At 47.2% G+C, this 17194-nt stretch overlaps 1 protein-coding gene across 1 annotated transcript in view; it reads right to left on the reverse strand.

The window, feature by feature from the left end:
- kcnh7 (potassium channel, voltage gated eag related subfamily H, member 7) overlaps positions 1-17194 on the reverse strand; it is a 110008-nt gene that overhangs the window by 80387 nt on the left and 12427 nt on the right. The window lies entirely within an intron of this gene.

Below are 17194 nucleotides of genomic sequence, written 5' to 3' on the forward strand. Positions count from 1 at the left end.
ATTAATAGCTCGGCATGGTCCCACGGGACAACCAGCCCTGCCAGTTTTACACCATGAAAAACACACATTACCACCAGGAAACACACACATTTACATTACAGCAGACACTCCGAGCGACTTACAGTAGTGAGTGCATACGTTTTAATACTTTTTACGTACTGGTCCCCCATGGGAATCGAACCCACAACCCACGCACACACACACACACACACACACACACACACACACACACGAATGCAAGCAAGCACACACATACACGCACACACTACCAAGAAACACCCGCACACACACATCGCCACCAGTCCCTGTGCTCTCCTGTCTGTATCACCAAACAACAACACCAGCGACCAACCAACCATCCAATTGTTCTCCCCTCACTGGGGCTTCATGATTCTATTTGGGGCCCCAGAATTCTCTAGGCCCTAATAATATATCAGTGCCAGCAATATTGGACAGAGCCATAAATGAAAGGGGAAACACATGCAGGGCTGCACTATATCCACATTAGAATAACCCACCGGAGCAGGGGGACAGAGAGCAAGAGAAGCATTTTGCAATTTAAGCTTAAGGGAAGGATTTACTACACAACCTTTGTGTTATATCGGCGGGTAGCGTTTGTACAGTATAAATGAATCCAGAGGGCCAAAACCAGTCCAGTAAACCCCTACAATATTAGAAATATACAGAGCAAAATCCAAGACTTAAGAGTTGGGTTCTTAGCGACTGAATTCTTCGCCAAACAGTTGAATTTCACAGTGCTCTGACGCTCTGCCACAAACCAGTTAAATAAATTGCTAATCCACCACCACAACAGCGACCCCCCTACTACTACTACTATACCCTACAACCCTTTACCCTATCCTTCTAGCTACTCCCTACACCTCCACAGCGCTCTTCAGCTCTGTCAATGTAAACCTGTGTGTATACCTCAGTGTGTGTGTGTGTGCGCGCATGACAAAATGTATCTGTCTGAATCTATCAACATCAATTATTCAGCAATTACTATGCTGTAGGAAGTAGAATGACTTGTTATGGGTGTGCAGGGCTGTGTATGGAGGCTGTGGTGTTTATGGAGACTGTGGTGTGTATGGAAGCTGGGTGTGTATGGAAACTGGGGTGTGTATGGAAGCTGGGTGTGTATGGAAGCTGGGGTGTGTATGGAGGCTGGGGTGTGTATGGAAGCTGGGGTGTGTATGGAGGCTGTGGTGTTTATTATTATTATACTTTATTTATTTTACTAGGCAAGTCGTTTAAGAACAAATTCTTATTTTCAATGACGGCCTAGGAACAGTGGGTTAACTGCCTGTTCAGGGGCAGAACGACAGATTTGTACCTTGTCAGCTCGGGGATTCGAACTTGCAACCTTTCGGTTACTAGTCCAAGGCTCTAACCACTAGGCTACCCTGCCGCCGTTTATGGAGCCTGGGGTGTGTATGGAGGCTGGGGTGTGTATGGAGGCTGGGGTGTGTGTGGAGGCTGTGGTGTGTATGGAGGCTGTGGTGTGTATGGATGCTGGGGTGTGTATGGAGGCTGGGGTGTGTATGGAGTCTGTGGTGTGTATAGAGGCTGGGGTGTGTATGGAGGCTGGGGTGTGTATGGAGGCTGGGGTGTGTGTGGAAGCTGGGGTGTGTGTGGAATCTGGGGTGTGTGTGGAGGCTGGGGTGTGTATGGAGGCTGGGATGTGTGTGGAGGCTGGGATGTGTGTGGAGGCTGGTACGTATGTGGAGGCTGGGATGTATGTGGTGGATGGGGTGTTATGGAGGCTGGGGTGTATGTGGAGGCTGGGATGTATGTGGAGGATGGGATGTATGTGGAGGCTGGGGTGTATGTGGAGGCTGGGATGTATGTGGTGGATGGGGTGTTATGGAGGCTGGGATGTATGTGGTGGATGGGGTGTTATGGAGGCTGGGATGTATGTGGAGGCTGGGATGTATGTGGAGGCTGGGATGTATGTGGAGGATAAGGTGTTATGGAGGCTGGGATGTATGTGGAGGATAAGGTGTTATGGAGGCTGGGGTGTATGTGGAGGATAAGGTGTTATGGAGCCTGGGATGTATGTGGAGGCTGGGATGTATGTGGAGGATAAGGTGTTATGGAGGCTGGGATGTATGTGGAGGCTGGGATGTTATGGAGGCTGGGATGTATGTGGAGTCTGGGATGTATGTGGAGGATAAGGTGTTATGGAGGCTGGGATGTATGTGGAGGATAAGGTGTTATGGAGGCTGGGGTGTATGTGGAGGATAAGGTGTTATGGAGGCTGGGATGTATGTGGAGGCTGGGATGTATGTGGAGGATAAGGTGTTATGGAGGCTGGGATGTATGTGGAGGCTGGGATGTTATGGAGGCTGGGGTGTTATGGAGGCTGGGATGTATGTGGAGGCTGGGATGTTATGGAGGCTGGGGTGTATGTGGAGGCTGGGATGTTATGGAGGCTGGGGTGTATGTGGAGGCTGGGATGTATGTGGAGGATAAGGTGTTATGGAGGCTGGGATGTATGTGGAGGCTGGGATGTTATGGAGGCTGGGGTGTTATGGAGGCTGGGGTGTATGTGGAGGCTGGGATGTTATGGAGGCTGGGGTGTATGTGGAGGCTGGGATGTTATGGAGGCTGGGGTGTAGCAGTAAGTCGTCCTGTCCTGTCCCTGTATATATCGTTTCTTTTTCGTTTTTTACATATTTTTCTCCGCATATCTCTTTAAAAACATTCTGCTAAACCCTACGCTTCCAAATACTCTCCTGCAACCCGCCTCACCCAATGTAGCTATTTTTCCTAAAGTATTCGTATTTACTTCGGAACCCCTCAACTGAAGTTAGCCAGCTAACCACCAGCTATGCTAGCGGTCTTCAGCTAACCGGTCATCAGCTAACCTGTAGTTCGGAAAGCTCTCGCCAGTTCGAACAACGCGACTCTAACCAGAGCATAACGGACCTATTTATTTTTCGTCCCAGGATTCATCCCCGGATTCCCACCGCAAACGGAACATCTTTCAGCTGGATTTTTCAGCTGGATCTTCACAACTAGCTATCTAGCTAAACCGTAACCCCGGATGATTACTCCTGGCTAGCGTTTCCACCCACTTATCTTGAAGCTAGCCCGGCCGTCGCACCTGTGCTACCACCGTAGCATACTCCTGAGCTACAATACCCGGGCCCACGACCGGTCTATCGATGTCACCGCATGAAGAGGAATAAACAGACTCACCCCATCGCGACGTCCCCCAAAGGCTAACTCTCTAGCCCTCGCTATCTCCCTGCTTGCTAATTCGGCCTGCTAACTGCTAGCTTGTCCAGCTCCGGTCCGCTAGCTGCTACCTTGTCTAGTCCGGGCCTACAAACTGTTAGCTTGTTAGCACAGGCCTGCTAACCGCCTGAATCGCCGCGTCCCAAACGCTCACCGGACCCATACTTACTTTCTATCTCTTTTGACTTTTAATTTGTTTATACCTTCCGGAAACCTGCCTCACCCAATGTGATACGGAATCGCTATTATTTTTATTTATTTTTAGAACACACTCAAGAACCTCCAGAAGCTAACCAGCTAACTAGCTACAAGCTATTTAGTCATTGTTCGTTTTTTAAAACCTGGATAACCGTCGCCAGTCCAGCTTCCCTGCCCCATCCACCGCTGCCCCCTGGACACTGATCTCTTGGCTACATAGCTGATGCACGCTGGACTGTCCATTAATCACGGTACTCCATTCTGCTTGTTTGTTTTATCTGTTGGCCCCGTTGCCTAGTCTACGCCATTTTACCTGCTGTTGTTGTGCTAGCTGATTAGCTGTTGTCTCACCTACTGTTTTAGCTAGCTTTCCCAATTCAACACCTGTGATTACTGTATGCCTCGCTGTATGTCTCTCTCAAATGTCAATATGCCTTGTATACCCTAGTTCCACTCTTCATACCCCTGATAACTCCTTTGTCCCACCTCCCACACATGCGGTGACTTCACCCATTACTACCAGCATGTCCAGAGATACAACCTCTCTCATCATCACCCAGTGCCTGGGCTTACCTCCGCTGTACCCGCACCCCACCATACCCCTGTCTGCGCATTATGCCCTGAATATATTCTACCATGCCCAGAAACCTGCTCCTCTTATTCTCTGTCCCCAACGCTCTAGGCGACCAGTTTTGATAGCCTTTAGCCGCACCCTCATACTACTCCTTCTCTGTTCCGCGGGTGATGTGGAGGTAAACCCAGGCCCTGCATGTCCCCAGGCACCCTCATTTGTTGACTTCTGTGATCGAAAAAGCCTTGGTTTCATGCATGTCAACATCAGAAGCCTCCTCCCTAAGTTTGTTTTACTCACTGCTTTAGCACACTCTGCTAACCCTGATGTCCTTGCTGTGTCTGAATCATGGCTCCGGAAGGCCACCAAAAATTCTGAGATTTCCATACCCAACTATAACATCTTCCGTCAAGATAGAACTGCCAAAGGGGGAGGAGTTGCAGTTTACTGCAGAGATAGCCTGCAAAGTAATGTCATACTTTCCAGGTCCATACCCAAACAGTTCGAACTACTAATTTTGAAAATTACTCTCTCCAGAAATAAGTCTCTCACGGTTGCCGCCTGCTACCGACCCCCCTCAGCTCCCAGCTGTGCCCTGGACACCATTTGTGAACTGATCGCCCCCCATCTAGCTTCAGAGTTTGTTCTGTTAGGTGACCTAAACTGGGATATGCTTAACACCCCGCCAGTCCTACAATCTAAGCTAGATGCCCTCAATCTCACACAAATCATCAAGGAACCCACCAGGTACAACCCTAACTCTGTAAACAAGGGCACCCTCATAGACATCATCCTGACCAACTGGCCCTCCAAATACACCTCCGCTGTCTTCAACCAGGATCTCAGCGATCACTGCCTCATTGCCTGTATCCGCTACGGAGCCGCAGTCAAACGACCACCCCTCATCACTGTCAAACGCTCCCTAAAACACTTCTGTGAGCAGGCCTTTCTAATCGACCTGGCACGGGTATCCTGGAAGGACATTGACCTCATCCCGTCAGTTGAGGATGCCTGGTCATTCTTTAAAAGTAACTTCCTCACCATTTTAGATAAGCATGCTCCGTTCAAAAAATGCAGAACTAAGAACAGATACAGCCCTTGGTTCACCCCAGACCTGACTGCCCTCGACCAGCACAAAAACATCCTGTGGCGGACTGCAATAGCATCGAATAGTCCCCGTGATATGCAACTGCTCAGGGAAGTCCGGAACCAATACACGCAGTCAGTCAGGAAAGCTAAGGCCAGCTTCTTCAGGCAGAAGTTTGCATCCTGTAGCTCCAACTCCAAAAAGTTCTGGGACACTGTGAAGTCCATGGAGAACAAGAGCACCTCCTCCCAGCTGCCCACTGCACTGAGGCTAGGTAACACGGTCACCACTGATAAATCCATGATTATCGAAAACTTCAATAAGCATTTCTCAACGGCTGGCCATGCCTTCCGCCTGGCTACTTCAACCTCGGCCAACAGCTCCGCCCCCCCCGCAGCTCTTCGCCCAAGCCTCTCCAGGTTCTCCTTTACCCAAATCCAGATAGCAGATGTTCTGAAAGAGCTGCAAAACCTGGACCCGTACAAATCAGCTGGGCTTGACAATCTGGACCCTCTATTTCTGAAACTATCTGCCACCATTGTCGCAACCCCTATTACCAGCCTGTTCAACCTCTCTTTCATATCGTCTGAGATCCCCAAGGATTGGAAAGCTGCCGCAGTCATCCCCCTCTTCAAAGGGGGAGACACCCTGGACCCAAACTGTTACAGACCTATATCCATCCTGCCCTGCCTATCTAAGGTCTTCGAAAGCCAAGTCAACAAACAGGTCACTGACCATCTCGAATCCCACCGTACCTTCTCCGCTGTGCAATCTGGTTTCCGAGCCGGTCATGGGTGCACCTCAGCCACACTCAAGGTACTAAACGATATCATAACCGCCATCGATAAAAGACAGTAGTGTGCAGCCGTCTTCATCGACCTTGCCAAGGCTTTCGACTCTGTCAATCACCATATTCTTATCGGCAGACTCAGGAGCCTCGGTTTTTCGGATGACTGCCTTGCCTGGTTCACCAATTACTTTGCAGACAGAGTTCAGTGTGTCAAATCGGAGGGCATGCTGTCTGGTCCTCTGGCAGTCTCTATGGGGGTGCCACAGGGTTCAATTCTCGGGCCGACTCTTTTCTCTGTGTATATCAATGATGTTGCTCTTGCTGCGGGCGATTCCCTGATCCACCTCTACGCAGACGACACCATTCTATATACTTTCGGCCCGTCTTTGGACACTGTGCTATCTAACCTCCAAACAAGCTTCAATGCCATACAACACTCCTTCCGTGGCCTCCAACTGCTCTTAAACGCTAGTAAAACCAAATGCATGCTTTTCAACCGGTCGCTGCCTGCACCCGCATGCCCGACTAGCATCACCACCCTGGATGGTTCCGACCTAGAATATGTGGACGTCTATAAGTACCTAGGTGTCTGGCTAGAATGCAAACTCTCCTTCCAGACTCATATCAAACATCTCCAATCGAAAATCAAATCAAGAGTCGGCTTTCTATTCCGCAACAAAGCCTCCTTCACTCACGCCGCCAAGCTTACCCTAGTAAAACTGACTATCCTACCGATCCTCGACTTCGGCGATGTCATCTACAAAATGGCTTCCAACACTCTACTCAGCAAACTGGATGCAGTCTATCACAGTGCCATCCGTTTTGTCACTAAAGCACCTTATACCACCCACCACTGCGACTTGTATGCTCTAGTCGGCTGGCCCTCGCTACATATTCGTCGCCAGACCCACTGGCTCCAGGTCATCTACAAGTCCATGCTAGGTAAAGCTCCGCCTTATCTCAGTTCACTGGTCACGATGGCAACACCCATCCGTAGCACGCGCTCCAGCAGGTGTATCTCACTGATCATCCCTAAAGCCAACACCTCATTTGGCCGCCTTTCGTTCCAGTACTCTGCTGCCTGTGACTGGAACGAATTGCAAAAATCGCTGAAGTTGGAGACTCTTATCTCCCTCACCAACTTCAAACATCATCTATCTGAGCAGCTAACCAATCGCTGCAGCTGTACATAGTCTATTGGTAAATAGCCCACCCTTTTTCACCTACCTCATCCCCATACTGTTTTTATTTATTTACCTTTCTGCTCTTTTGCACACCAATATCTCTACCTGTACATGGCCATCTGATCATTCATCACTCCAGTGTTAATCTGCAACATTTTAATTATTTGCCTACCTCCTCATGCCTTTTGCACACATTGTATATAGACTCCCCCTTTGTTTTCTACTGTGTTATTGACTTGTTAATTGTTTACTCCATGTGTAACTCTTTGTTGTCTGCTCACACTGCTATGCTTTATCTTGGCCAGGTCGCAGTTGCAAATGAGAACTTGTTCTCAACTAGCCTACCTGGTTAAATAAAGGTGTTCTCAACTGGCCTACCTGGTTAAATAAAGGTGTTCTCAACTGGCCTACCTGGTTAAATAAAGGTGAAATAAAATAAAAATATAAAAAAAAGTATGTGGTGGATGGGGTGTTATGGAGGCTGGGATGTATGTGGAGGCTGGGATGTTATGGAGGCTGGGGTGTTATGGAGGCTGGGATGTATGTGGAGGATAAGGTGTTATGGAGGCTGGGATGTATGTGGAGGCTGGGATGTTATGGAGGCTGGGGTGTTATGGAGGCTGGGATGTATGTGGAGGCTGGGATGTTATGGAGGCTGGGATGTTATGGAGGCTGGGGTGTATGTGGAGGATAAGGTGTTGTGGAGTCTGGGGTGTATGTGGAGGCTGGGATGTTATGGAGGCTGGGATGTATGTGGAGGCTGGCATGTTATGGAGGCTGGGGTGTATGTGGAGGCTGGGATGTTATGGAGGCTGGGATGTATGTGGAGGCTGGGGTGTTATGGAGGCTGGGATGTATGTGGAGGCTGGGATGTTATGGAGGCTGGGGTGTTATGGAGGCTGGGATGTATGTGGAGGATAAGGTGTTATGGAGGCTGGGATGTATGTGGAGGCTGGGATGTTATGGAGGCTGGGGTGTTATGGAGGCTGGGATGTATGTGGAGGCTGGGATGTTATGGAGGCTGGGATGTTATGGAGGCTGGGGTGTATGTGGAGGATAAGGTGTTGTGGAGTCTGGGGTGTATGTGGAGGCTGGGATGTTATGGAGGCTGGGATGTATGTGGAGGCTGGCATGTTATGGAGGCTGGGGTGTATGTGGAGGCTGGGATGTTATGGAGGCTGGGGTGTATGTGGAGGATAAGGTGTTGTGGAGTCTGGGGTGTATGTGGAGGCTGGGGTGTTATGGAGGCTGGGATGTATGTGGAGGCTGGGATGTTATGGAGGCTGGGGTGTATGTGGAGGCTGGGATGTTATGGAGGCTGGGGTGTATGTGGAGGATAAGGTGTTGTGGAGTCTGGGGTGTATGTGGAGGCTGGGATGTTATGGAGGCTGGGGTGTATGTGGAGGATAAGGTGTTATGGAGGCTGGGATGTTATGGAGGCTGGGGTGTATGTGGAGGATAAGGTGTTGTGGAGGCTGGGGTGTATGTGGAGACTGGGATGTTATGGAGGCTGGGGTGTATGTGGAGGATAAGGTGTTATGGAGGCTAGGATGTATGTGGAGGCTGGGATGTATGTGGAGGATAAGGTGTTATGGAGGCTGGGATGTATGTGGAGGCTGGGATGTTATGGAGGCTGGGGTGTTGTGGAGGCTGGGATGTATGTGGAGGCTGGGTTGTTATGGAGACTGGGGTGTATGTGGAGGCTGGGATGTTATGGAGGCTGGGGTGTATGTGGAGGCTGGGATGTTATTGAGGCTGGGATGTATGTGGAGGCTGGGATGTTATGGAGGCTGGGGTGGATGTGGTGGATGGGGTGTATCTGGAGGCTGGGATGTTATGGAGGCTGGGATGTATGTGGAGGCTGGGATGTTATGGAGGCTGGGGTGTATGTGGAGGATAAGGTGTTGTGGAGGCTGGGGTGTATGTGGAGGCTGGGATGTTATGGAGGCTGGGGTGTATGTGGAGGATAAGGTGTTGTGGAGGCTGGGGTGTATGTGGAGGCTGGGATGTTATGGAGGCTGGGATGTATGTGGAGGATGGGATGTATGTGGAGGCTGGGATGTTATGGAGGCTGGGGTGTATGTGGAGGATAAGGTGTTGTGGAGTCTGGGGTGTATGTGGAGGCTGGGATGTTATGGAGGCTGGGGTGTATGTGGAGGATAAGGTGTTGTGGAGGCTGGGGTGTATGTGGAGGCTGGGGTGTATGTGGAGGCTGGGATGTTATGGAGACTGGGGTGTATGTGGAGGATAAGGTGTTGTGGAGTCTGGGGTGTATGTGGAGGCTGGGATGTTATGGAGGCTGGGGTGTATGTGGAGGATAAGGTGTTATGGAGGCTGGGATGTTATGGAGGCTGGGGTGTATGTGGAGGATAAGGTGTTGTGGAGGCTGGGGTGTATGTGGAGGCTGGGATGTTATGGAGGCTGGGGTGTATGTGGAGGATAAGGTGTTATGGAGGCTGGGATGTTATGGAGGCTGGGGTGTATGTGGAGGATAAGGTGTTGTGGAGGCTGGGGTGTATGTGGAGGCTGGGATGTTATGGAGGCTGGGATGTATGTGGAGGATAAGGTGTTATGGAGGCTGGGATGTATGTGGAGGCTGGGATGTTATGGAGGCTGGGGTGTGTGTGTTATGAAGGTGGAGGGATGGTGGAGTTGTGTGTGATGATAATGATGGTGCTTTATAAACATTACATCGTGTTATCTGGACTGACCTTGGTGACACTAGATTTGCATGTCTGCCTTTGCATGTGGGAGTGCTTCTGTGTGTGTCTGAGTGTGATTCTGTGTTGCGGCGTGTGTGGGTTGAATCAATCTCTCTCAAATTCAAATTATTCAAATGAGAGTTATTATCACGAAGGAGTCATGAATGGAGCAATCCCATATGTAGCACTGCAGAAATCCCATATCAATCACGGGGTACAAATCTATCTATCTATCTGTCCGTCTGTCTGTCTGTCTGTCTTGCTCTGTCCCTCTTCCTTTCCCAGCCCTATCTACCTCCCTCTCTGTGATGTGAGAAATGAGATGACTACCTACCCAGCCTCTCTTCAGCAGGACACCTGATGTATTATAAACAGACTGATCAAACGATCCCTGCAGGTGCTGATGCTAATTTCTGCCTGTCCGCCTGCATATTCAGTCTCAACAGCAGATCTGACACACACACACACACACACACACACACACACACACACACACACACACACACACACACACACACACACACACACACACACACACACACACACACACACACACACACACACACACACACACACACACAGACACACACAGGTACACACACACACACAGACACACACAGGTACACACACACACACAGCCTACCAGTGGCATTAATTAGGCAGATGTTCCCTGTCCAGCTAAATGTAATAGGCCATGATGAAGCTGATTTACATGGTGCTATGTAATGGGAGAACACACCTGTAAATACAATACATCACTGAGGAAGACATGGGCCTGTATTCATGAAGCGTCTCAGAGTAGGAGCGCTGATCTACAATCAGGTCCTCTCTGTCTGTCCAATCTTGTTGTGAAAATGGGCGCTGGTCTTTACAGTGTTGTACCTAGTGGGTATTTCACTATACAGCAACATACAACCGCGGTATTGGAAACTTACGATAGTAGAATTCAATCGATCTTGTTTACTTAAAAAAGAACATCAACATATTTTTGGGGATTAAAGTAATGATTTAGCATTTGAATGACTTCACGTTCTTCCTCCCCCTACAATCTCTCTCCTCTACTGAGTCAGAGAAGGGGGCTGAAAGCCTAATAGACGTCCTTCGTTATTTCCTCTCCAAGGTTAGTGATGGCCAAACGCACCGGAACACGCTGACTTACAGTGAGTGATGGCCAAACGCACCGGAACACGTTGACTTACAGTTAGTGATGACCAAACGCACCGGAGAACGCTGACTTACAGTTAGTGATGACCAAACGCACAGGAACACGCTGACTTACAGTTAGTGATGGCCAAACGCACCGGAACACACTGACTTACAGGTAGTGATGCACATTCGAGACCCACATTGGCTACCTGATACTGGTGATAAAAGCATAGCACTCTGGCATACTAACAAATGAGCATAACTGATCTAATCAAATGTAGAGTACCATCTCGAATTACTACTGCATTATTCAATTTGACCTGTGAATGGTTCCATATGACTTATTACTGGCCATAGCTAATTAGGACTAGCCATAGCTTATTTGGACTAGCCATAGCTTATTAGGACTAGCCATAGCTTATTAGGACTAGCCATAGCTTATTAGGACTAGCCATAGCTTATTAGGACTAGCCATAGCTTATTTAGAGAGGGAATTCCCATTAAGCTGAACTGTTTATGTGTTGCCACATGCCAACAACTCTCTATGTTGGAAACAACTAAGTCGGTTTAAAGAAAAATGCATTAGAATATCCAAGTTCATAAGAAACAAAAGAGAAACTATTCATTTGTGGGTCAATACAGGCTCATCCAAACATACACACACACACACACACACACACACACACACACACACACACATACACACACACAAATCATACTGTATAAAAAGCAAATACCTTCTCACACTCAGAACTCAAACAGGCCAATACGTCGCACACATTGCTACTTTGTGTGTGTGTGTGTGTGTGTGTGTGTGTGTGTGTGTGTGTGTGTGTGTGTGTGTGTGTGTGTGTGTGAGAGAGAGAAAGTCTGACCCTAAGCCCCATGAGGATGTGGTGGGTCTGAACTATTTAAACATGTTCCACTCGGCTTCATTTCCTCTCCAGACTAGCTACCTAGATTATCGAGACTACCTGGAAATCCTGAAAATATGCAATCTCACAGAAAGTAGGGAAGGATTCAGCTGGCTGGTGGCATGGCATGTGTTATGGCTATACATGCCACAGCAGGTGTAAATGACTGGAAGAGAGAAAAGACAATTTGTATGTGTTTTTATTCAAATTACACTGACGGTAGTTAATTGAAAAGCAACAATGATCTCACAAATTGAAGATACATTTTGATGTTTGTCCAACTGTAGATACCAGCATTTGTTACATCGAGAAAAGTTAAGGAAAAGGACGACTCCTAATACTTTACGTTATTTCTCCTGTCCCAGTCAAGTCTAGTTGAAATGAGTCAGAAACACTTTCAACTGCTACTGTATAGTGACTGATGCCTTGAAATCCATTTGATGAACAACAGGGGGTTTGGGAGTGTGGTCCATCATTCTGAGTTGAAAGGTGTGTGTGTGTGTGTGTGTGTGTGTGTGTGTGTGTGTGTGTGTGTGTGTGTGTGTGTGTGTGTGTGTGTGTGTGTGTGAATACACAACAAAGTGTCCTATGTGTGCTTACTGCTCATAAATAAATATAGTATTTGGGGAAATTTCCGTTTCAAGATGCTGGAAAATGTCATTAGATTCCATTTCCACTATCAATAATTAAAACAATGGTGTTCATCAAGAGGCTTCATCTCAGCAGCTGAAGCACACAGGCAGTCAGTCCCTGTTCCCTTTAAAAGAGAATCATCAACCCTTTCAAGTCACCTTCTCTCTGTCTCTCTGTCTCTCTGTCTCTCTGTCTCTCTCTCTCTCTGTCTCTCTGTATCTCCCTCTCTCTCTCTCTCTCTCTCCATCTCAGTCTGTCTGTCTGTCTGTATGTCTGTTTGTCTGTCTCTCTGCCCCCCCCCCCCCCTCGCTCCCTCTCCCCCTCCATCTCTGCCAGTTCCACAGCTTCTACCATCTACACTACAGTACAACAACCCACCTAGGAGACAATTGCGTATGGATAGTTCTTGACAGATGGTTCCATAGATAGGTATATACTGTGAACGTCTCTGCAGTGGGAGTCATTTTAGATTGCGCTCTCAGAGGACAGTGGACGGTGGTGGGAAGTTAGAGTAGAGGGACGTAGGGAAGTGACACTGATGAGAGCTGAGGCGTGCAGCAATGAGGGAGCTAGCTGATGGTTGGTACCGTATTGGCCTAAGGGCATAAACCACAGTAGAAGCTAATTCCTGACAGCTGTCAGTGCAGGGGAGAGGGAGAGAGCTGTTTCAGGAGCTGCTCGGGACGAGATTATTTCACCTCCGGAGTGAAAATTGCAGTCCCACTTCTAGTTACAGTACCGCACTTCAATTCCAAGTGGTCGTCGGGTTTAGGCGTTTTTAATTCAATTGACAAGGAAAGGAGGAAGGAGAATCCACATGCTTCTTGGTCCTTTTTTATTTGTGTTATAATTTCCTCCTCCAGCACCCGCGTGCTGGATCTGCATGTTCTCCCTTTCTCTCTTTCAAATTGTCAAAGCTTCCTTAATGGTCGACTAGACGCTTTCCGCCCACCTTCAGAGAGAGAGAGACACTCAAGCAGCCCAGTCTTTTTCTAACAGGCAGCATGGAGGCTCCAGAAATGTAATCCTCCCTCCAGGGGACATTTAAAAACACAAAGAGCGGAGAGCAACTGATCCTGGAGGGAAGGGAAAGCGCTACTCTAACCCAGGGTTTCCCACGTTCTAACTCCATTAGGCGGGCCCCTCCCATGCAGCTCTGTGTCCTTGCTCTGGTTTGTATTTGTTAATGCACAACGGTTCAAGTAGTTGCTCCCTGTTTCAGTCCATTTTGCTTTAATTTGGTGCCTGGTGAATACGACCCTGTCCATGTCCTGAATGGATTGATGAGGTGGTGCTACTTTTGATGTTGTTCGTCTGTTGGATGCATTCAGCACCATACAGTGTCCCTGCGATCACAAATGGCCGACTCGTCAAGAAAACAACGGAGAGTGATTGAAGCCTCAGTGGGTTCTAGAAAGAACCGAGCTCTGAGTGGAGCTAGAAATACACAGTGTATACAAAACATGACATAGACTGACCAGGTGAATCCAGGCGAAAGCCATGATACCTCATTCATGTCACTTGTTAAATCCACTTCAACCAATGGAGATGAAGGGGAGGAGACAGGTTAAAGAAAGACTTTTAAGCCTTGGGACAATTAAGACATGGATTGTGTGTGTGTGCCATTCAGCAGGGGAATAGGTAAGACAAAAGATTGAAGTTCCTTTGAATGGTGTATGGTAGTAGGTAGCCAGGCACACCGGTTTTTGTCAAGAACTGCAACGCTGCTGTGTTTTTCACACTCAACAGTTTCCTGTGTGTATCAAGAATGGTCCACCACCCAAAGGGCATCCAGCCAACTTGACACAATTGTGGGAAGCATTGGAGTCAACATGGGCCAGCAACTCAATATTAGGAAGGTGTTCCCAATGTCTGGGTATGCTCAGTGTATACATCATGACACTCCAGACGAAATCAGACTAGACATATGCTGGCGCTACATAGGCGTTGCATAATCTACCATCGTCTTTCCAAAGAGGCTGATTTACACTTGAGTAGGCTTCAACATACTACATGCTCATTTCAGTATTTTACCGATGTTGAAATGTAGAGGACACCTGCTGAAATGTGTTGGCAGCTAGCTGTTTGTACCTAACACATTCAGCATCTTTTTCATTCAATGTCACTTCTTCACCATTTGCCCAAGTCCAAACTTTCAAGTAGGGAGAGTCTATGGCCGTGTCCGAACACCCGCACTTGTCCATGTCTTTGGTCCACGTTTTGAGTCTCGAGCACCGAAACACGGATATCCTACAGCCCGTAGCCTTCCTTCGGAGAGCAACACTTGACGCAGATTCAAATGGACAGAAGTGAGGAGAAATAGCAAGCAGTAAATGTCTGCGTTTTGCCAATGCAAATGTGCTTTGATAATCTGGGCGTCAACTCTAATTGAGAAGAATGGCAGAAATGATCAAGTAACGAAATAGGTCGGGGTGCCCGGGGCGTTCTCTTATGGCATTGGAGGGTTGGCTGATTCAATCTCCGTCAAAGGCAGTCCTTGGGCTGGGCTAAAGTGTGGATGCCTGCTTGGCATTTAGCATTAGTAATGGGCTGGTGAGTTCCTGGGAGGCAAGCCCAGGGTTGGGTAGGTTACTTTCTAAATGTAATCCGTTACAGTTACCTGTCCAAAATTGTAATCAGCAACGTAACTTTTGGATTACCCAAACTCAGTAACGTGGTCTGATTACATTCAGTTACTTTTAGATTACTTTCCCTTTAAGAGGCATCAGAAGAAGACACAAGTGTATGTTACCAATTGAGCCACATCTATTGCGATAAATCAATGTTAAAGTTTACACAGCTGGCCATATATGGATGTTACATTTTAATTTATGGGTTGGTTATGAGGGCTTCTTCTAACCCATCGCTTTCTACTACATATAATAATATGATTAACATTATATCTTTACATTAAAAACAAAAGTCTATCATTCCAATAAATGTTATACCACTTGATCTTCAATAATAGGACTTGGAAATATGTCAGTATAGATTAGCCACATTTTTTTTAACCTGAGCATAACTCCAAAACTAAGGACTAATTAGCAAAGACTTACTCGGTTTATGATTTTGTTGTCATGGAGGACTGACTGGGCTTATTGATTTGAGTTGAAGAATATATGCTGCGCTCATGGAGTTGCCTGCTTTGAGCACTACTGAGTGCTATTTACATGTGAAAATGAATGCAATGTGCTGCATTTGCTTTAGGTCTGTTGTTGACCTTTTTTTTGGTGACACCTTGATATCTTGATACATACAGCTGTTTAAAGGGCAAATCTACAGATAAAACAATAACCAAATGACTCCCCACCTCTGTTTTGGTAAAAAACTGAGGGATGGGCCTGGAGAAATGTAACCACTCTCAGGTTAATAGACAGAACTATGGGTGCAAGGACTGACCATCCATGATATCAAAAGTATTGTTTTAACCATGTTAAGAGGCTATACAGTGTTTGTTAACATTTACAATATATCTACTTTGTACATGACACAAGTAATTTTTCCAACAATTGTTTACAGACAGATTATTTAACTCATAATTCACTGTATCACAATTCCAGTGGGTCAGCAGTTTACATACACTAAGTTGACTGTGCCTTTAAACAGCTTGGAAAATTCCAGTCAATGCTGTCATGCTGAAGCTTCTGATAGGATAATTGACATCATTTGAGTCAATTGGAGGTATACCTGTGGATGTATTTCAAGGCCTACCTTCAAACTCAGTGCCTCTTTGCTTGAAATTATGGGAAAATCAAAAGAAATCAGCCAAGACCTCAGAAATACAATTGTAGACCTCCACAAGTCTGGTTCATTCTTGAGAGCAATTTCCAAACCCCTGAAGGTACCACGTTCATCTGTACAAACAATAGTATGCAAGTATAAACACCATGGGACTACGCAGCCATCATACCGCTCAGGAAGGAGACGTGTTCTGCCTCCTAGAGATGAACGTACGTTGGTGCGAAAAGTGCAAATCAATCCCAGAACACCAGCAAAGGACCTTGTGAAGATGCTGGAGGAAACAGATACAAAAGTGTCTATATCCACAGTAAAACGAGTCCTATATCGACATAACCTGAAACAAGGAAGAAGCCACTGCTCCAAAACCGCTATAAAAAAGCCGGTTTGCAACAGCACATGGGGACAAAGATTGAACTTTTTGGAGAAATGTCCTCTGGTCTGATGAAACAAAAATAGAACTGTTTGGCCATAATGACCATTGTTATGTTTGGAGGAAAAAGGGGGAGTCTTGCAAGCCGAAGAACACCATCCCAACCTTGAAGCACGGTCGTGGCAGCATCATGTTGTGAGGGTGCTTTGCTGCAGGAGGGACTGGTGCACTTCACAAAATAGGAAGGAAAATGATGTGGATATATTGAAGCAACATCTCAAGACATCAGTCAGGAAGTTAAAACTTGGTCACGAATTGGTCTTCCAAATGGACAATGCCTCTAAGCATACTTCCAAAGTTGTGGCAAAATGGCTTAAGGACAACAAAGTATGTAAACTTCTGACCTACTGGGAATGTGATGAAAGAAATAAAAGCTGGAATAAATCATTCTCTCTACTATTATTCTGACATTTCACATTCTTAAAATGAAGTGGTGATCCTAACTGACCTAAGACAGGAAAGTGTTACTAGGTGTCACGACTTCCGCCGAATTTGGCTCCCCTGCCTGTTCGGGCGGTGCTCGGCGGTCGTTGTCACCGGCCTGCTAGCCGCCACGAT

Source organism: Oncorhynchus kisutch, linkage group LG16 (genome assembly GCF_002021735.2).
Source record: "Oncorhynchus kisutch isolate 150728-3 linkage group LG16, Okis_V2, whole genome shotgun sequence".
NCBI classification, from domain to species: Eukaryota; Metazoa; Chordata; class Actinopteri; order Salmoniformes; family Salmonidae; genus Oncorhynchus; species Oncorhynchus kisutch.